At 46.3% G+C, this 20,156-nt stretch overlaps 1 long non-coding RNA gene across 1 annotated transcript; it reads left to right on the top strand.

Annotated features, from left to right (window-relative positions):
* The first annotated feature begins 16,922 nt into the window (after positions 1-16,922).
* LOC125610850 lies at positions 16,923-18,667 on the top strand. The gene is made up of 3 exons (XR_007340902.1): positions 16,923-17,144; positions 17,880-17,991; positions 18,358-18,667. It is a non-coding gene; the product is annotated as an uncharacterized LOC125610850 (long non-coding RNA).
* Positions 18,668-20,156: the final 1,489 nt, after the last annotated feature.

Below are 20,156 nucleotides of genomic sequence, written 5' to 3'. Positions count from 1 at the left end.
ATGAAAGGCCTTCACCCACTTGCTGTAAAAAATTTGGCGCACTTGTCTCGGGTATCTCTAGAGTCGTCAAATAAATAGAAAGGGAAGCTGAAATGGTGGTTTCCAGGGGCTGGAGGGACGAGGAACGAGGAACTGGTGATGGTATATTGAGTGTGGAGTTTCAGTTTTGTAAGATGAAAGCAGCTCCAGAGGTGGGTGGAGGTAGTGACTGCACAACGTGAATGAACCGAACACTCCGCAGGTGTGCACTTAGTGTGGGTAAGATGGTCGATTTTATGTTATGTGTATTTCGTCACCATTTAATAAACGAAGAAATAAAAATAAACTTTGAAAAACATGTTAAAAACAACTTCCCGAACTTATTCTGCTTCATCTTAGTAAAAACCCCAGACAAAACTTTTTCCATTGTGTTTCTTTGTTGTTTTTTGTTTGTTTGTTTATGTGTGTGTGTAAGAGTGCGTGTGCACCCAGGGCCTTGTGCATACAAGGCAAGCACTCTACCAACTGAGCTGTATCCCCAGCCTTTATTGTTGTGTTTGCTAGTAATGTTCTTTTTTTTAATAAAGACGATTTTACCCTATGATTTTGAAGTTCATGATAGTTTTGCAAAAACCAGAAGGATGTTTTAAATGTTGCCTGGACTCTTAGAGTTATCTGTCAGTTTGCATGGTACTTGTCCTGGGGAGTCTTTGGAATGATTAAGAAATGATTTCTTTGGAAGTGGAATAGGTTGTTTATCTGTAATAATAATCAGATGGTTAGATTTTTTTTTTCAAATTGGGTTTCCAGAGTACACATGAGAATATGCACACTCACACTTGTATAAACATTCAGAGACATCCGTTGCTTGGAAAATAATAAGCAGATTTTCAATTTATTGGTAGCCTGCAGAGATCCAGCAAGGAATCACACATCAACGTTACAAATGCATCCACACTTTTGCAGTGATTTTATTTTTTAACTATATGTATATTTTACCTTTTAAAAAATAATATAAAAAGCACCAATTGTCACCTAAAATGAATCTACTTGTCTATAACGCATTCCAAGGCTGGACCGCTGGGGACAGCTGGCTTTTCCTACCACCAGGCTTTCCTAACAAGGCGCCCACCAGTTGAGAGATCCACAAAGCAAGAGCATCTGCATCCGCTGTTGTTTCTTCTTATTCTACAAAACCACCCAGACCTGAGGGCGGTTTTGCTCTAAGCATTCCTGCTTCTGCTGCCCCCCCAGGGGGCGGGGCCTGAGGTCACAGCTGACAGAAGGTACAGTCACCTCCATAAGGGAGGGGACAGTAGTAAACTTGTATGCCTCAGAGAACATCTGGGAATCCTGAGAATGCTTCCAAGCCACACATCTCAGAGTCCCTCAGTCCCTTTGGACCAAAGTTCACAGTGGGGTCACACTGACCTCACATCCTCTTTTAGGACTTTTGAGTCTTCAATTTGTTGTGCAAAGAGCCATCCCTTTGGTAAGGGCCTCCCCTCACTTACGTCCAGGGGTCCCACAGGAGCAGCTAGGCTCACAAAGGTGGCCACAGCTTGGGCTTCCACCCACCCTTTCTTTTCCTGCTCAGTCCCCACTGGTGACGCCTACCCAGGAGGCTGTGGCCACACACACCCAGATTCTCCGCCCTTCTGCCTTTGGCTCTCTGCTGGGATCCAGCCCAGGAGGCTCCCCCACAGGGAGGAAGGAGAGTCATCCTCCAGCTGGCTTCCTCCCTACAGGGTGACCTCAGGACATTGGGTCCTTGACAAAGGTTACTGAGCATCCCTGGTGGCCTCTCTTCCCCTGGCTCCCATAGCCACTGTTCCCTCTACCTTCAGGCTTTGTGTACCCCCAACTGTCAATATCTTTGTCAATAGCCACCTACTAAACCTCCTCAAATTCTCCTGATCTGAGGGTGCCACCCGAGTCTTGCTAGGGTCTGCCTCGTATCGAGTGTCCCCGATTACAAGTGGGAGTTTGAATTAGTTCAGTCATTGCCTTGGGAACCAGCATCTCTGGGAAGCTTCTGTACTGTGTACTGTGGCTGGGTCATACAGAGAGATAGCTTCCTGGCCCCTCCACAGGACTCTTTGTGGCTCTCTGTCTCATATTGTTCTTAAGGACCTCACCACCTCCACCTCTAACAGAGGAATGCTATTAATTACATGGAGACGGAGGATCTCAATAGGCATTGTCATGGGCCAACACACACACACACACACACACACACAGAGTCTCACTTCAGAAACAATGACAAACTTTCAAAGTTCCTTCTCTCCTTTCCAGAACTTCTTTTTCTGACCATCCCTCCCACAGATGGACTTCCAGAGCCTCCTGTCATCAGCCCTGATCTGCTCCTGAGACTGGTACAGCTCAGACAACAGCTAGAACACACAGAACCTGAAGGTTTAGAAGAAGAGTGCAGCGTGGTGTGTTTTAAGCATAACATTTCCATCAGCGACATGGAGATGGGAGGCAATAATGTTGCTAACCAGAACACGACAGCGTAGCCACTTTACCTGCTTAGTGGCTTATATTTGGTTTATCCTCAACCAGGGTTTGGAGGCATCAATATGTGTGGCCAGAAGGTTCTTTCCAATGAGTCTCCAGTGACTCTCCATCTCATTCAAAGAAAAGTCTGTGAAATGGCCACTCAGATCCACCAAGCAGCATAGCCAGTCTCCCCACAATCTACCCACCCAGCTGGAGGGCTCAGCCCCCTTCTCCATAGATTGACAGGCACACATCATGTTCCCAAGATGGCATCTACACCCACAAGCTGCTCTGAGGGTCAGCTGATCAGACCATCCCCTGATGGCCTACACCAGAAAGGGCACAGTGACCCACATACAAAGGCTCATGCCATCAGCTCCACACAGCGCAGGTGCATGACCTTCCCCAAATGGATAACAGCTGCATGAGCACAGGGCCAGTGGCATGGCCATCTGTCAATCCAAGGTTTCCTGCCTCGGCACACTCCCACCCCTGTCCTAACCTGAGCCCAAACTCCAGTCATCTCAGCCCAGTTTGGTCCTAACCAATCTGCCCACTGCTCCCTCTGTGTGGCACTTCTTCTTGCCTTCCCCCACCACCTGCCAATAACCCTGCTCTAATTAATATCCTGCCTTGCTAACTGCTGTTTCTGTGCCAGGGACCAAGGACCCCTCCAACGGCTCACTCCCAGCCTTCCATAACCTACCAGCCCCACACACTAGCTCTGCCATCCGTGTTAGTTAGTCTGGAAGCTGCTGCTCTGAGGCAGGGGTGAGGCTGGGGGATGAAGAGTGTGATCCGCTATCACTAAACAGCCCAGCGGGCTTCTTGCTCAAACGAGGCTGAACAGGCCGAGGACAGGCCCCAAATCAGGGCGTAGGAGGGGAAAGATGTGTCTTCCTCTGTCATTGTGAGGTTCATAACTGAGGCTCCTGTAGCAACAAAGGAGAGATTAACAAGAAAAAAGCACACAGATTTATTTATTATGAGTTTTAAGTGACATGAAAGGGTTCAGAAATAAAGGCCTAAAGAAAGGTGAAAACGTAGGGATTTTTATGCTGTTTGTTGAAGAAGCAGATAAGTGTGGAGAAATACGATTGGTCAGTAGGCGTACGATCTGACCTGTTCGCTCCAGTTCTCTGTGTTGCTGAGTCCTCGCAGACAAGAGCATTCCTGTTCTTCTGGCTATAGGACAGGCACCTCTCACACAAGAAACTTATGGCCTGAAGAAAGGGCAGAGAATTCCTTTACAGCCTACTTCACAGGAAAAGGGCAGAAAGAGGTTAAGAGAACTTTGCTTCTCCTTTTTTTCTCAAATGACCGGGTGCCAGAGTTTGGGACAGCGTCTCCTGAACACTGTCAGAGGCCCAGACTAGAGTTAGGTCAAGGAGAGGATCCGTGTCACTGGTCAGGTGCTTCTCCCAACGTCTCTGGACAGGGTCAGCATGAAAAAATAAGCCTGTGGTTTCACAGCTGAGTTGTTTGTTTAGGTTCTATCCACACCTTTGCTGGTAAGGAAGTTCCTGCAGGCAGGGACCTGGGACTAAGGACACAGGCCTCCTTGGTCTCCCTGAGCTCCAGATATGGTGCAGGCAATCACCTCATTCCCGAAATCAGCATATCTTGCATGTGTTCTTAAAGAAATACTTCAGCTCACTACAATTTTGAAGAGCTTATCTGAGTAGCAATTCATGAATTAGGCAGCTTCACACCTGAAGAGGTTTGGAGCTCAGCCAACAAAGCACCAGGGGAAGAGAAATTATAGGTGAACTGGAAACAGAATAAAGAAATTGTTTGATTGTTTAAAATCAGGGAGGTTCCTTTATTTGGATTGCCTTATTAGACAGTTCCTGGAAGCGTAGCAAATACTCCGTTGGCTAATCATGACTGGTTGAGCTTCAGTTTGATTTGTTTGTATAGTGATGGGGTTCAGGACACTCTACCCCCAAATAGGGCACTTTGACATTTGAGAAAACCACTTTCTGACCCCCCTCCTCTCCTTTAGCCTTAAAGCAGGGTTGTGAGACCCTCATGCAAAAGTTGCCCTTCCTTAACCTGGGAGAAAGAAACGTCCTTATCTCTGAAGGTGCTGGAACTTGGGATGAATCTGAGCAAACAGGTCTTGTTATGACCCCCATTTCAATGTCATTAGATTACACCTGTTTTTCCTAACATCATATTTCTCCACAGCTTTCCACTTTCCATCAGACTCAAGTGAAAAGAAAATATAGTTTACCTGCATCTTTGGGTTATTTCCAGAGGCTCCCTGTCCCACCAAACTTACATTCCATACATTCTATGCTTTTCTTCATTCCTCTTGCCTTTTGTTATGGGGGCAGGACTCACCCAGGAACCAAAGGATGCAGAGGGAGACATCTTCCCTCCCTGCAGTGGGAACCCAAGGCATCAGAGGCTTTTCACCCAAATGGTCTCCCATTAGGTTAATTTAAAAGGAGCCTATACATATGAAGCACCTAGCACTCTGCCTGGCCCCTAGGAAGCCTCAAACATAAGCTATGTGTGCAGAGAAAAAAAACTGGGAAACTGTACACCAAATTAGGATCAGTTCTTTCTCGAAAACGGGATTTGGGGAAGATACTTTCCATTTAATACATTTCTTAATTTTTGTAATTAGAAATGATATTTTAGTAAAGTCTGGCATTTTGAGGAGGATGATGATGATGATGATGATGATGACGACGATGACAACGAAGACAATGATGGCCACCATAATCCAGGCCAACAGTGACTGCATGGATGGCCAGGGTGGTGGCTAAGGTGCACATTCCAGAGTCCAGGCTAGTCCTGGCTCCGCAGCTTCCTCCGCGTGGACCTTGGTGCGTTACTCCACTGCTCTAAATGGGATGAGATCTGTCTGCATTGTCAATCTCATTGTGAGGCTCAAGTGAGTAGCTGCACTGGGAACCGCTCCTGGCACATGGTCCAAGCACCCTATTAGCTGTAGAGTTGAGCCATCGCTGATGTTTTAGCACATCCAGAGACCTTGAGGGGGACACAGGGCTGGGTCTTTATGACAATATGACTAATACTGAAGGACTGCAATTAAGATGCAGCTGAGGGATTTTTTTGTTTCTTTGTTTATTTCATCGTGTTTTGGTATTTGTTTTTTCTTTACTCTTCATTAGTTTTCAATTTTTCAAATGCAAAAAAAAAAAAAAATGAAACCATTTCCCCTTCTCTCCTGCCTTTCCTCTGGCTTAAACAGTAATCACTGGGTTGGCAATTTTTAGTACTGGGCTTTGGTCCTTATAAATTAAGAGATAGACTTAGGAAAATTACATGATGTTCTCTAATTAGAATGAAAATTAACTTAGTGTGATGAATAGACTGGGGAGGCCAGTGCACCATAATTTTTAAGTTAATCATTCTTTCTCCAGTAATTCAGAAACAGCCTGACTGCCCTGAGAGTAGGCATTGGTGGAACTTTGACTCATATTTTAGTCTATGGTGGACCACATGATCATTCTTTCTAGATCAGCACTGTTTAATAGAAATATGTGAACCATGTATAAAATTCTAGAAATCACATTATTTTTAAAAATCCCAAAGAAAAAGAGGTATAGTGAATTTTTAATAATATATTGTATTCAACTGAATGCAACTAAAATGTAGAGACATTACCATTTCTATGTGTAATCAATAAGACAGTTTATTAATGGGATTTAGCATTATTTGCTGTGGTTTAGATACGAGATGTCCTACAAAAGCTCCTGTGCCCATGCAGGAATAGTCAGAGGTGAAACGACTGGATCGTGAGAGCTGCAACCTAATCACTCCGTCCTAGTTTGAATGGACTGACTGGGTGGTAACTGTACATAGTGGGGTGTGGCTAGAGGACATGGGTATTGGGGGCATGCCCTGGAAGGGTTCGTCCTCCCTGTGGCTCCTTCCCTTCTCTCTCTCTGCTTCCCAGTCACAGGAACGAAGCAGCTGTTCTCCACTAGGTCTTTTCATCATGATGTGCTGCCTCACCGTTGGCCTGGGACGATGGAGTCGGCCAGCCAAGCACTCAGGCTCCAGAACCCTGAACCCCAAAATGAACTTTTCCTCCTCTACGTTGTTCGAGCACACTATTCATCCTCTGAAATCTGGGGTTGGTTTCATCCTTGCAGCACCTCTCCATTAGGACTAGCCACGTACAAATGCTCAGCAGCCAGATCTGGCTAGAGGCTGCCACTCTGGGCAGCGGCTTTTGGCGGTAGCTCCTTGAAGGCAAGATCTGTCCTATTTGCCCTGATCTCTTTTACAAATAATGAATGAGTGCACCTCTAGTTCAAGCAGAGACACACATGAAGTCTTCCAGCTGGAGAAAGCCACCTATGCTACATTTCAGGTTTTCTCTAGTATGAAACAGGGAACTCTTGAGTCTTAACTGAAATCTCAGAGGTATCCTTTGCTCCAACAAAAAAGTGACTAGGAGAGTGACAGAATAGGAAGTCTCCCATGAATTTAGGCAGAACTATAGCAAGAAGTGAATTTTGAAGTAAAAGCCAGGTTTTAAGAACCTAGAAAAGAGCCCCTGAATAAAGTTAAAGAACCAAAATAAAACCAGATTCTCAACTGGGAAGCATTTGGATCAAGTGTCAGAAAATTTCCCTGGAGCAGAAAACTTAGGAGATGTGCCTAAGGCTCACCCACCTTGGCAATGATCGTGTCTGGACATACTGTCCAGCTTCTCATGAGAAACACCTGTCAGTTCTGGCCCTCCAGTCTTCTCCAACTTCTAATACCTGTCTGCCCCCACACAGGGCAGCCTGAAAGTACCCAGAAACACCACCTCTACTGGCAGCAGCTCCAGACCGTGACCGCCAGGTCAGTTGAGCTTCACATAAATTAACTCTGAGAAACGCTCCGCACTGTCAGCGACGGCTCCCCATTAGATCTAGTTCAGTTGACCTTAGTGAACACCGACTTGGTAATGCCTGTTTAGTGGGCTTCTCCCCACCTCATCTCAATGCCCACTCCCTGTGTGTGATGTTAGTTACCGAGACTCTCACAGGAGGTGGGTGAGGGGAAAAGAGATGCTCTGATTACACACTCATCTAGCAACTGAGAGATGTGATAAAATGGGAAGGGTAAGGAATGTGGAGTTAACCATGGCTTTCCCTATGATCCAAGGGCTGGGGAGGAAAAACACACATCAGATCAGCCAACCGTCAACTCGAGCGTGGTGTGAATTTAGGTGATGGCACACCACACGTAGGAGAGCCCTACTCCTGCAACCAGACGACCAACTGTGCCCCAAATCCTGCAAACACATCAGGTTCATTGGGAGCAGAGCAGATTGACCAGGAAGTCTGAACTTGCATTCCCTGCAGGTGTCCCTCACGCTAAATCAGGGCCCTGATAAGGAAGAAGAGGGACCCTGAGACTTGAGATGAAGACATCTCTGTCTATGTGACTGCAAACCTTGAACCCCCAAATTCCATGTCCTACCTTCGTACCTGAGGTGGCAGGAGGGGCCTATGTGTGTGTGTGCGCGCACACACACACACGGAAGGATAACAGCTCTCTGCCTGGGACTGTTTTTTTATTTTATTAATTTTTAATTTAAAAATTTTAAAGCACCCAGGGATTGAACCCAGGGGTGCTTAAGACCTCCCTATATTGCTGAAGCTGGCCTCAAATTTGTAATCCTCCTGATTCAACCTCACAAGTCGCTGGGATTAGAGATGGATACCACTGCACTTGGCTACGTGGAGACTATAAACAATCCCGTATTGTAAGGTCATGTTCGCCCTCATCAGGACCTGCCTCCATTCTCTGCATCTTGATTAATAGGTTCAAGTAACAACACCGTGCACCTGGGAAATCATTCCCTTTGTTCTGGGGGGAAAAAAAAGGAATTTAAACAAAAGAATTATGGGGCCTGTCTAACTATATTCAAGAACTAGAAAATAATGCCAGGCTGGGGACAGTGGTGTGCAACACGTAAGACTGCATAAGAGAGAATTAATTGGACAGAGATTCTCTTCCTATGACTCAAAATTTCAGCACCTCACAAGGCACCTAGAGCCAGTCCTAGCAGGACTGTTGGAATGGTTCATTGAAACCTAAAAAGAAGCTAGACTGAAATCAATGAGGTAATATTTATTTACTACTCTCCCTTGACTCAGAGAGATTTGCATAGTCCAAAGAATGACACAGAGCAATGTAACCAGTTGACAGTGTTCCCTGAGAGAGCCCAGAAGATGCTCTTCATTTTAAAGCATTGAAAGTCCTGCTGATAGGGAGACTGGCTTCGTGGAGAAGCTCAGAAGTGGCCGTGTTCTGAAGGCCAGGACTGATGGTAGGGATGTGGGGCTGCGGTTCGTGGCCACACTTCACATCGGCCAGGCAGACACGACGGCCATAATAACAACAATGTCAGCATGGCGGACAGGGCCTCCCAGGCAGGAGTCTGAAACTGTGGCCGACAGACCCCATACTTCCTAGGAGCAAAATAGATGGATGTCATTGAGGGTTTTGCCTGATCAAGAGCAAGTGATCCAAAAGTTGATGCCAACTACCATAATGGAAGATCACAAGCTGTCACCCGGCCACCAGAACTGTATCTGTCATCTCAGACCCAAATGCAATCATTTAATAGAGAGGAGGAGCCCTGCAATGCCAAAGCAAGCATATAAAACAGTGACACCCTCATCCTTCCCCAAAGGGACCCAGGGTCCTTTATGTGAGTGACAGGTTGGAGGAGTGGGAGTGCTCAGATATCCTGATGGATGTTGATTACAGAGTCACAGCTTTCACTATTACGGCCCCAAACCATCATGGCGTCCATCAGTTAGAGAAGGGCTTATTGAAGCCAGATAACGTATGGACTCCTGGCCTAAATTGACCACAGCAGATCCCAGGGTCCAGAGATCCATCCTGTGCTCATTTCCCTGGCCCCCTCCCACATTGATTCCTTGAGCCATGGATACCAGGTGGACTATTTCAGGTGACAGTAGATTATTATCAATTCAACCAAGAGGTAGCCCCAATTTTCAGTTGCAGTACCAGAGGGTTGGATGTTTGTGACAGCAAATCACCAGAGCCTCTGGCATTGGTGTGCTGCAAATACCTCCTTTCCAGTCTTCAGAAGGAAGGATCAGCAGCAGTTCACATTCCCCTGGGATGTGCAGATGCCCATCTTGACCAAGGGCTATGCTAGCCCTACCTGTCTCTGTCCCTGCGCAGTCTAAAAGGACCCGAACCTTGGTCTAAACATGTATAATAGCACCTGTTGGCCCCTAGTATTATTGATGACATCAGGGTAATTAAAACTAGTAGCCATGAAGTGGCAAACCTCCTAGATGCCCTGGTAAAGACACCTGCAGTCCAGGGGGTGGGAGACAACCCCTACAGACTGGGTACTGAAATTACAGTGAGCCAGTGGTCTGGGAGCGTGCCAAGACAGCCCCTCCAAAGTAAAGGATGTGTCACTTCATCTTCTGTCCACTGTCACAACGAAAGAAGCATAGTCCTTGGAAGGCTTCTGGATTCTGAAGACAGCACAAACCACATTTGGGAACATGGTTCTGATCCATTAATCACGTAACTCAGAAGGCTCTTGATTTTGAATGGCTCCAAGAACAAAAGAATACTCTGTGGAGAATCCGGGGCCTGGATCTCGTTGGTATTTCAAACATATGACCCAGAAGAAACCGTGATTCTAGAGACTGGGTTGGCTCCATATTTTGACAAAGTGCAAAGTGAAAACACAGGATGTTTTGTTCAAGAATCAGAAAGAAAAAAAAAAGTAGCAGCTGAACTAAAGGTACTGAAATATAATACACTTCCCTTGAAAATGTTTTTTTTTTTTACTTGTCAAATGTAATCAGGATAATAGTGATCATGAATAACAACATTAAACTCAAATTGCAAGAAAATATTTTAACATTATGATTTTACTTTCCATAAAATTCAATATATTATGTAATTTTTTAAAAAAACAATAAATAATGCCACTTTCTTAATGATGCCTTGATTTGTCAGGAGATTTTTCTGGTTCACTTTTCTATAAATTTGTTTATTAGGTCATTGGGACTAGGAATGGTAGAGTACTTGCCTAGCATTCAGGAGGCCCTGGGTTCAATTTCCAGTAACATACACACACACCAAAAAAGTATTAGGTCATCAAAATTTGTACGTTTAGAAACTTTATTATCAGTCAGTGTAACCAAGTAATATCAGACACTTGAAAAATGTAAGATTTCAAATGCATTTAATAATTTTACATTTTGAGAAGGATTTTCTGCTAATATACCTGTTACTTGAGCTGTTAGGCATAACTTATAGCATTGAAATAAATCCAATAAATTACTTTATAATACAAACTTGAGTACATCTAGAACTGATGACTTGTGTCACAATTTTTCTAAAAAGATCTAACTTCACACAAATTACTTGTCACATCTGAATTTGATTTTAAGCTTACAACTACAATGGCATTTTGATGTTTTCTCCGGCACTGTGATTTGCAGAGATTTGTGCAACAGCAAAAAATAGCTTCATGACCTGTATGTCAATTAAAAGTCCTGTTTGTGCATTATTTTCCTCCACCTTAAATTACATGGAAAAATTCATTTAAAAACTATTCTTAATGATTGGCTCATCTGAACCTTCTTATCAAAACATTGCTCCTTTCTTGCCCATCTCATCTCTGCTCTGGTGCCAGTTACCACCACAGGACAGGCCACATGTCCCCTGGGGAGCACTTCCCAGACCAATGGGTGATAAGCGTGTCACCTCCTCCTGCCTCCCATGCAGTGACTCTGAGGTGTGTCCCTGCAGGAGTGACTCACAGCTTCATGAGGCTGCTGGGCTCCTGCCCTGCTCCCTCACACCCCACTCCCACATAGACTCCCTGGACTCACTCTCTGCCACAGGGTGCTTCCAAGGAACTCCAACCACAACTTCATCTGGCTGAAGTGATAAAGGGGATAATTTCTAAAAAATGGTTCAGCATATACATGGGAGAAAGAACCCCCTGCTCCCCATCCCAAGTCCTGAAGAACTGCCTCTGGGCTTGTCCCACCTGTGACAGCCAGCCGAGCCGAGGGTGTGCAGGGCAAGAGGGACGAGGTCTGCATGCTGTGTGGGTGAAAGAGAGCCTGGAGGCCTCATGCGTCCACCAGATGGCCCATTGTCCTCCCAGTGTCCTCTTCAGACCTCTAAGCCATAGGCCAGCAAGTGTTCTTTATGAAGGGTGGGAGAACAGTGTCAGCTTCGCCCTCCACAGAACCTCCGAGGCAGCTGCTCCACTCTGCCGTCACCTGGAAAGCTGCCGTGGGTACTGCACAGACCGCCAACCGGCTGCCTGACGAGAAAACTGTATTTGTGGGCGCTGAAATTGGAGCTTCCGGTAATCGTCATGTACCTTCAAATAGTGTTCTTCATAAATGGTTGATTTTTCCCAAGTATTTAAAAATTAAAACCCACTCGCGGCTTTGGGATTGTACAAAAGCAGGTGACAGATGCAGCCCCTTCTGTGGGCCATGACACAGGGTCTGCATAATGCTGGTGAGCGTGGCTTCTCCACGCCCATGGAACTGCAAGCCTTTTGAAGTTGGGGAGATCGCAGTACCTATCACTGTGATTCTTCCTGAGGGTTGTCAGATGGTTCAGTACCTTCCCTCCCTTGATCTGCCTCAGCTCTCCTCTTTCCTCTCTCCCTCCCCTATTTAAAGAGTTTCTGATAGGATTTCTAGGAACAAAGAAGTCTTGGCAACATTTTGCCCACAGGCAAGGTTATCATATAGCACATACATATCTCATCCCTGGCCTATGTGCCTCAGGTATGAACATAGATCCCTGTGGAAACCTGAAAATCCAGCTGTTAAATAATTGTGCTTGTCAATTTTCTGTCACTGTACCAAAATACCTGAGGTAATTAACTTAGGAAGAGAAAAGGGTTATTTTATCAGACAATTCTGGAGGTTTCATTCATTGTTGATTGGCCCCACTGCATTGGGCCTGTGGTGAGACAGTACACCAGGGCAGAGGTGCATGGCAGAGCAGAACTCTCACCTCAGGTCCACACAGCAAGAGAGAGGGGGGAGGAGGCTGAGATTGCGTAATTCCCAATGACCTAGAGCCCCCCCTCCACCTTCTTAAGTTTCTACAAAGTTTCTACAACCTCCCAATAATGCCACCCTGCAGACCAAGTCACTAACACACAGGCCATGGGGGGACATTCAAGATCAAGCTACAGCAACGGTAGTTGATTTCCCACCCAGGATTCTACTTGCCTGCGTCGGCAATGGGAGGCAACTGCACTGGAGAGGGAGTGAGTACCAGGGCCAAATTCAGACCCGTGTCCTCAGATATAAAACTACCAGAAAATACCACTGCTCCTCCTGAGACTTCTAATCAAGATAATCAGTAAATATTGGCTGGGAAAAATAATTCATTAAGTAAATAAGGTGCAAACACTCGAGACAAACTCAGTAGCTGAGAACATAAACCTTTGTTCTTCATTTTCAGGCCTGTAAATACTTCGCCCACCCTCCACTCCCACCCCGCCCCTGGCCAAATGACCGTCATCCTCTTTCCAGTCTCAACTTACGGTCACTTCTTCTGAATAGCCTTTCTGCCCTGATGCTAGAGTAGGTTAGGTTCCCCACTCTGCAATCCCCAGGCTCCCGACCCTTCCCTTCCTTCCTCCCTCTCCCTCCCCCTCCCTCTGCTCCTTCTCTCTCCTCCCTGCTCACCCTCCCTAGATTTTCTTAGAGCAACAGAGAAGAATAGCTTTACTCTGATTATAATTCTGCACAGGTCACTGTATCACCCAATATTCAAGCAAGCTTAATGTGTTCTTTGGAAGATCTCTAGGTATGTGGTAGCGTTATGATGGTGGTTCTCTGGAGCAAACCCATGCAGGTACAGCTGGTATAAACCAAGACAGAACCCCTCACTTCTGCACGGGAGAAACAGGAACTCCAACTGAGTTCTCAACATTCATTTACTCCAAGTAAATAAATCATTTCTTTTTTTTTTTTTCCAGTTGTACATGGACACAATACCTTTGTTTTATTTTTTATATGGTACTGAGGATCAAACCCAGGGCCTCACATGGGCTAGGCGAGCGCTCTACCACTGAACCACAACCCCAGCCCCACTCCAAATAAAAAAGTTATTTCTGTTAAGAGTTTGGGTGATTTTGACAACTTTAACAGCTACACGGCAGAATTTCCAAAGAACTAAATCATATACAATAAATATGACCTAGAGATGCTGCCGCCTCTTTATCTTTGGAGTAAGAAACAAACCTGTATTTCTAAAATGCTGAATAAAGTGACTTAATTCACACATTGCTTACTATTAGGATATATATTTTAGTAGCTCTAACAAGAAAACACAAAAACATGGTAAGGCATTCAAGTAATGAGTGATTGTGCTGAAATCAGCCCAGTTCAGACTCCACAACCTGCTCTGTTGGTTCTGAATGTGGATATTGGAGTCTTCCCAGGTTTTCAGAGGCAGCTTCCCAGTCCCAACAACCACTGTGCCTCGGTCGCCAGCAGTCTTTCAGTGTGTCCCTTTCCCTGGTGCCAGAAGTCTCCTGAGAAGGGTAAGCCTGAGTTCTGGATTTCAAAGGCCTTTTCGTTAAGTTCCAGCAACTGCAAAGTCTTCGACGGAGATTCACTTTCATGAGTTGTAATTTTCTGCCCGGAGGAATTTCAAAAACACTAAATAAATGGAGGAACAAGCGTTAGGAGCCAGTTCGACTTGCTTTGGACTGCCCCACTTGGAGTGGGACATGACTACCAAGTGGCCCTCTTGATCCACTCCCATCCACTCAGCACCCTTTGCAAACCTTGGTTTTCGTTATTCATAGAAAGGAGGACAGGGAAAGCTGGTGTCCACTCGGGCAGCTGTCTGTCTCTGCACCTCACTTTGGAAGCATTCCTTGTTGTGTGAGCTGCTCAGGCTGCTGTTATTGTTTGGACTCACCCTACACACACAGCCCATGATCAACATCCCCTACCAGAGCAGGACATTTCCTGTAACTGATGGACCTGCCCAGCCCTAGACCCAGTGACCATATGTAACATTAGAGTTCACTTGTGGTGTTGTGCTTCTTATGGTTTGGATACAACATGCCCCCCAAAGGCTCATGCCCCCCAAAGGCTTGGTTGCGCATGCATCACTGTGCGGAGGTGGGGTCTCTGAAAGGTGATTGCATCATGAGGGTGTTAACCTCATCAGCAGATTAATCTATAGATGAACTCACAGCCTGATGGTCTTTCAGGAGGTGGAGGAAACTCTGGGAGGTGAGATGTAGTTGGAGGCGGTGGATCACGGGGGCTGTGCCCTTGAAGGATATATTTTATCTCCAGACCCTTCTCTCTCTCATTTTCCTTCCCGACGTCCATGAGGTGAGCAGCTTTGCCCCATCACGTGTTCCCTGCCTCACTACAGTCCTCAAAGCAGGAACCAGATGACCATGGACTGAAGCCACTGAAACTGTGGGCCAAATAAACCTTTCTTCCTTTTAAGTTGCTTTTCTTGGTATTCTGTCACAGGGTGATAAAACGCAAACACATGGTCACCCTGTAGGTTTGGATGAATATGGAATTCAATTTATCTGCTGTCTTGTTATCACACAGAATATGTTATAGCCCTAAAAATTTGGGGCAATATTGTCCCATTGTTTCCAATGTTTTTTGAGGCATGAATATGGACTGTACCAGGGCAGGCAGGCTTGCAATTGAGTCACCTCCTACCAGAGCCCCTGGGGATTTGGGCCTCCTTTTGGCGGGAGTTGAGGACAGTTTCACCTTTTTCAGTATCTTCACCATCAGGCTCTGAAAGTCCCTCATTCTCAAGTCTGATGTGCTAGAGAGAAAACAGCCAAGTTTAGGTGGCCACCGTGGGAACCTGAAGCCCAGAGCAGGAAAAGGAAGCCAAGAACTCAGTTCTCTCCTGCTCCGCCAGCATTTCCCCTAGTGCTCCGGGGTCTTCCCAGGGCATTTCCCTCTTGGGGGAATGCATCCCTTCACTTATGCATTCCTTCACTTATGCACTCATTCACTTATGCATTCCTTCACTTATGCATTCCTGCACTCAGCAGACCTGCACTAAGCACTCTTGGTGCCGGGCAGGGTGCTGGTGCTGGGATCTGACTGCTGGTAATGAAGCACAGGGCTGGCCTTCTTAGCCTGGCCCCTGCCCTGATCAGAGAGGAACCGGAGTCATGGGAGGTGACCTTGGTCAGGTGAGGAGTAACCTTCCTGAGTCCCTGCTTTCTCCTCTGTAAAATAGGATGATAACAGACCAATTTCGTGGGCTGGGAGAAGATAAGGAGGGACAGTGAATGAGAACGCTTTGCAGTGGCTGCCGCATGGTGGCTCCTGGCTTGAGGACAGTGCTGCCTTGGCAGGTGGGGTCTAGACAGCCTCAGACAACCCAGCGGTGGGGACACGCACACAGTGCTGACGGGGGCGCTGGTCCCAGCTCTTCATGCACAGTAAGTCATCTCACTGTGAACAGTTATAGCCCTCCTTACAGAGCAGGTGAAGCAGCTGAGACACGTCAGTGATTTGCCCCGGGCCACACAGCCTGCGGGTGCTAGGGGGAGGAGTGGGCCAGACTGTTAGGCCCCAGAATCCATGCCCTTAGCTGCAATGTTAGGCTGCCCCCCCCAGGGCCTTTTCCTTGGTTCCCCAAGCCCAATGGACTTGCTTAATATTTTTTTATTGGTTGTTTGTAGTTATACGTAACAATAGGATTCGTTTTGACATACTATAAAAACATGGAATAGAGTTTGCTCTATTCAGTCCCAGTACTTTCTCTTTCCCTCCCCTCCTCCCTCCCCCAGTTCCTTTCCCTCTACTCCACTAATCTTTCTCCTATTTTGATGGAATCTCCCCTTTTGTTTTCTCTTCTTTCTTTCTTCTCCCTTATTTTGGATTAGTTTCTATGTATCAGAGAAAACATTTGACCTTGACTTTCTGGGTCTGGCTTATTTCACTTAGCATGACAGTCTCCAATTCTGTCCATTTACCACCAAATGCCATAATGTCATTCTTTGTGACTGAGTAATACTCCTTTGTGTATGAATATCACATTCCCTTTTTCCATTCATTTTTTGAAGGGCACCTAAGTCATTTAATTTTAAATGCAAATTCAGTAATGACTTCTTCATTCATCAAATGCTCATGGGGGTTGTGGCTGGTCAGGGAAAAGCACTGTGACATATCCAAAAACAAATGGTCAGGTCACTGTCCTCAAGAGAAACATCTAGAAAACTAGAACAAAGCAAGGCTTCAAGGAGGAGGTGAGCAAGGAGGAGGTGGACATGAGGCTCATGTTGAAAACAGGAAACTGAAAGAGGACACCTAGAGAGCATGGAGGGGTCCCCTGGGCATAGGACTGGGAAGGTGGCTTGGGGGCAAAGGGAAAGGTCTTGAACACTAGATTTAAACACATGACTTTGAGTGAGGGCTGTGGCTCAGGGGTAGAGAGCTTGCCAACCATGCACGAAGCCCTGGGTTTGACCCCCAGCACTGCCAAATAAATAATACATAAATAGGTTTCACTTGGTGACATGAGGAGCCATTCATCATCTGGAGCAAGAGCATGGACAGGACCCTAACTTGGGACCACTGCAGCCTTGAGGGAGTCCAGCTGGAAGGGGCAACAGCAGAGGAGGAGCAGTGGTATGTCTGAAATTGCAAACTCATAAAAGGGCTAGAATAACTAAATAACAAGTCATCCAGGAAACACAGTCTGCATGATTCAAATTTTTAAAAGGAATGGAAATGCTTTTTGTATTGATTGTATTGGTTGCATATGTGTCAAAATCCACCAAATTGCATGCTTCAAATATGTGCATTTTATTGTACTTCAATTTTATCTCAATAAAGCTATAGAAAAAAAAATAAAAAGAAAATAAAAAAGAAAAGGGCTGAGGCTGTGGCTCAGTGGCAGAGGGCTTGCCTAGCACCTGTGAGGCACTGGGTTTAATCCTCAGCACCACATTAAATAAATAAATTAAATAAAGGGTTGAGTTCAACAATTTAAAAAGAGAGAGAGAGAGAAAGAAAGAAAGAGCATTTTCTTTTCCATGTAACTCCAAATTGCAGCGCCTAATTAAGTCGCAGGTCAGTGTGCTGCGGGTGACTGTAAGTCGCCATGTAACCCAGGCAACGGGAAGGCAGAGGACACTGCGTCCCCAAGGCTGCCTGAGACAGCCCTTGGCTGGGCCTCCATGGGATCAGCCTGGGGAGCGTCGTGAGCTCCTCGGCACCACCGTCCCTCTGCTTCCCTGGCACACACAGTGACACCACTTTCTTCAAGAGTTTTATTGAAATTCGGTGTAAACACAGACAAAGGCATCGTTATTTTAATCTTTTCATGGACCATTCCTGACCTGCTCTGTTTTCTTCCCAAAGCTTGATTCACTCACAGCCCAGTCTCGTGTCCCAACTGTGTGCAGGGTCCACTCCATCCAGGCCTGGCTAAGCCAGGGCTCCGAAGACGGACCAGTGCCCAAATAAGCCACAGGTGAGTGCAGGCCAGGACCCAAACAACGAGAGACCATGGAGATGGACCATGGGGGACAAGTCCTGGGGACAGACCAGGACAAGGGGAGCAGAAAGCCAAGGCCCCCCAGGGGGAGTGACAGAAGGCTGCACTAAGGAGGTGATGCCTAAGGTCGGGCTTTACATCTGCTAAGTGGGTGGCAGAGCAGTCACGGAGGAGAGAGGAGGGTACACCCGGGTTATGGCTGTGCAGCTTGGCTGGATGGTGCCCAGGTGGCATGGATCCTCTAAGAAGTGACACCAAATTCAGAGAACACACTGGGGGCTGCACCAGACGAACAGTCTACATGGGCCAGGTCTTGATTCCTCTCTATTCTCACTTCCCCAGGGTTTCCTTCACCTCCTGAGCTTGACCTGGTTCCCATCTCCTGCCCTGTCCATGTCCAGGCTGTGTCCTACCATACTGGCTCCAGAGTGTCCTGGTGTAGAAGGAAAAAATCTCTGTTCCACTCAGTGCCTGGGAGCATGCTGGGCATGAAAGGTGGAAGGCATGTCACATAACCAGATAATGGCAGCTGCAGTCATTATGATATTGATGAGGGTAGAGGCAACTGGTGGTACAGTAGTCTGTTTTTGTATTACTGTAACAAAACAACTGAGGCAGGCTATTTAATAAAAAAAAAAGAGAGAGAGAGAGATCTATTTTGGCTCACAGTCTTTGAAGCCCAAGCTCCAAACAACAGGGGGCAGACTCCAGCGAGGACCCAGCTGGTGTACATCCTGTCATAATGGGACTGTGTAGGTATCATTCTTGTGTCTGTGTTGTCTCTTCCTCTCCTTAAACAGCCACCAGGATTCAATTATGGGGGCTCCACCCAGCTGATCTAATCTACTTTAATCACTTCCCAAAGGTCCCACCTCTAAATACAATATCAGATGGAGTTTCCACCCTCTTGACATATTAATCTAAGACTTTGAGGATTAAATGCCTGCTTGAGTCCAGGAAGACAAACCATATTCAGACCACTGTTGGCAATGGCCTAGCACCACGGCCTTTCCTGCTAAAGAAGGCTATCCCCTGCCTTGGGCACAGGGGATGGGCTGGTTCTCTGCGTTGGCCCCTGAAGGGAGCAGTGTTGGCAAGAGATGAGGCGAATCAGGAGGGGGATGGATGGTCAAGGACACTAGTTAGAAAGCTGTTGTATCGTTTGCAGAGAGAGAGACCAGGCCTGCCCAGGACAATCACCGAGCTCCATGTAGTCACAAGGCTGAATTGTAAATATGTGCTCTGTACAATGAGCATCGAACCATACAGCATCCCAGTTTTATGATGAATGTTTGCTCAAGCATCTACAAAAGTGGAGGAGTGGCCCTGCTGGAGAGTCTAACCGGAATGGAGGAGGGTGGGGTTGGGAGGGCAGGTCCACACTCTGACCCCCTGCAGGGTGGGGTTGGGAGAGGCACTACCATGGCCAGCTGCCTGGGCAGCTCTCCCATTCTCCACAGGGGCCCAGAGGGCCCTCCAGGAGGGCAACAAATGCCCCTGTCCCCTGCTGCCCCCAGCGCATCAGAATCAGGGAGAGGACATGTGTGACACCCATCTGTTTCAAACAGGGAGCAGACACCTGTGGCAAGCATCGGGCTGTTTGTCTCCTCTGAAAATGCGTTGGGTCAAATTTCTACACATACCTGGGGTATGTGTGTGTGTTTCTCTTTCTGACTATACAGGTAATGAATTTTTATTGGAAAAAAATTGGAAAATGCAAAAAGCCAAAAGTAAAAATAGAGTCACTTATAAGACCACTATCAGAGAGACGTCTTCTCTCTCCTCGGCCTTTTGATTTCTTTCCTTTCCTTCCATTCATTCACAGTATGTGTAGCTCATATAGACATGCTCATGACATAATCTGTTAAAGTTGTATTATATTTTAGATAAGTGGGTCATATGATAAAAGTCTCACATCCTACTCTTGCCCTCACTGTTCACATTTCCCTATGTGATTAAATGTCCTTTGGAGACATTCTTAATTTATATACAGTGAAGGCTGGGGATGTGGCTCAAGCGGTAGCACGCTCGCGGGGCATGCGTGAGGCCCAGGTTCGATCCTCAGCACCACATAGAAACAAAGATGTTGTGTCCGCCGAGAACTAAAAAATAAATATTAAAAAGTTCTCTCAAAAAAAAAA

The sequence above is a fragment of the Marmota marmota genome, unplaced genomic scaffold (assembly GCF_001458135.2).
Source record: "Marmota marmota marmota unplaced genomic scaffold, marMar, whole genome shotgun sequence".
NCBI classification, from domain to species: domain Eukaryota; kingdom Metazoa; phylum Chordata; class Mammalia; order Rodentia; family Sciuridae; genus Marmota; species Marmota marmota.
This window is presented reverse-complemented; position numbering and strand designations above follow the sequence as displayed.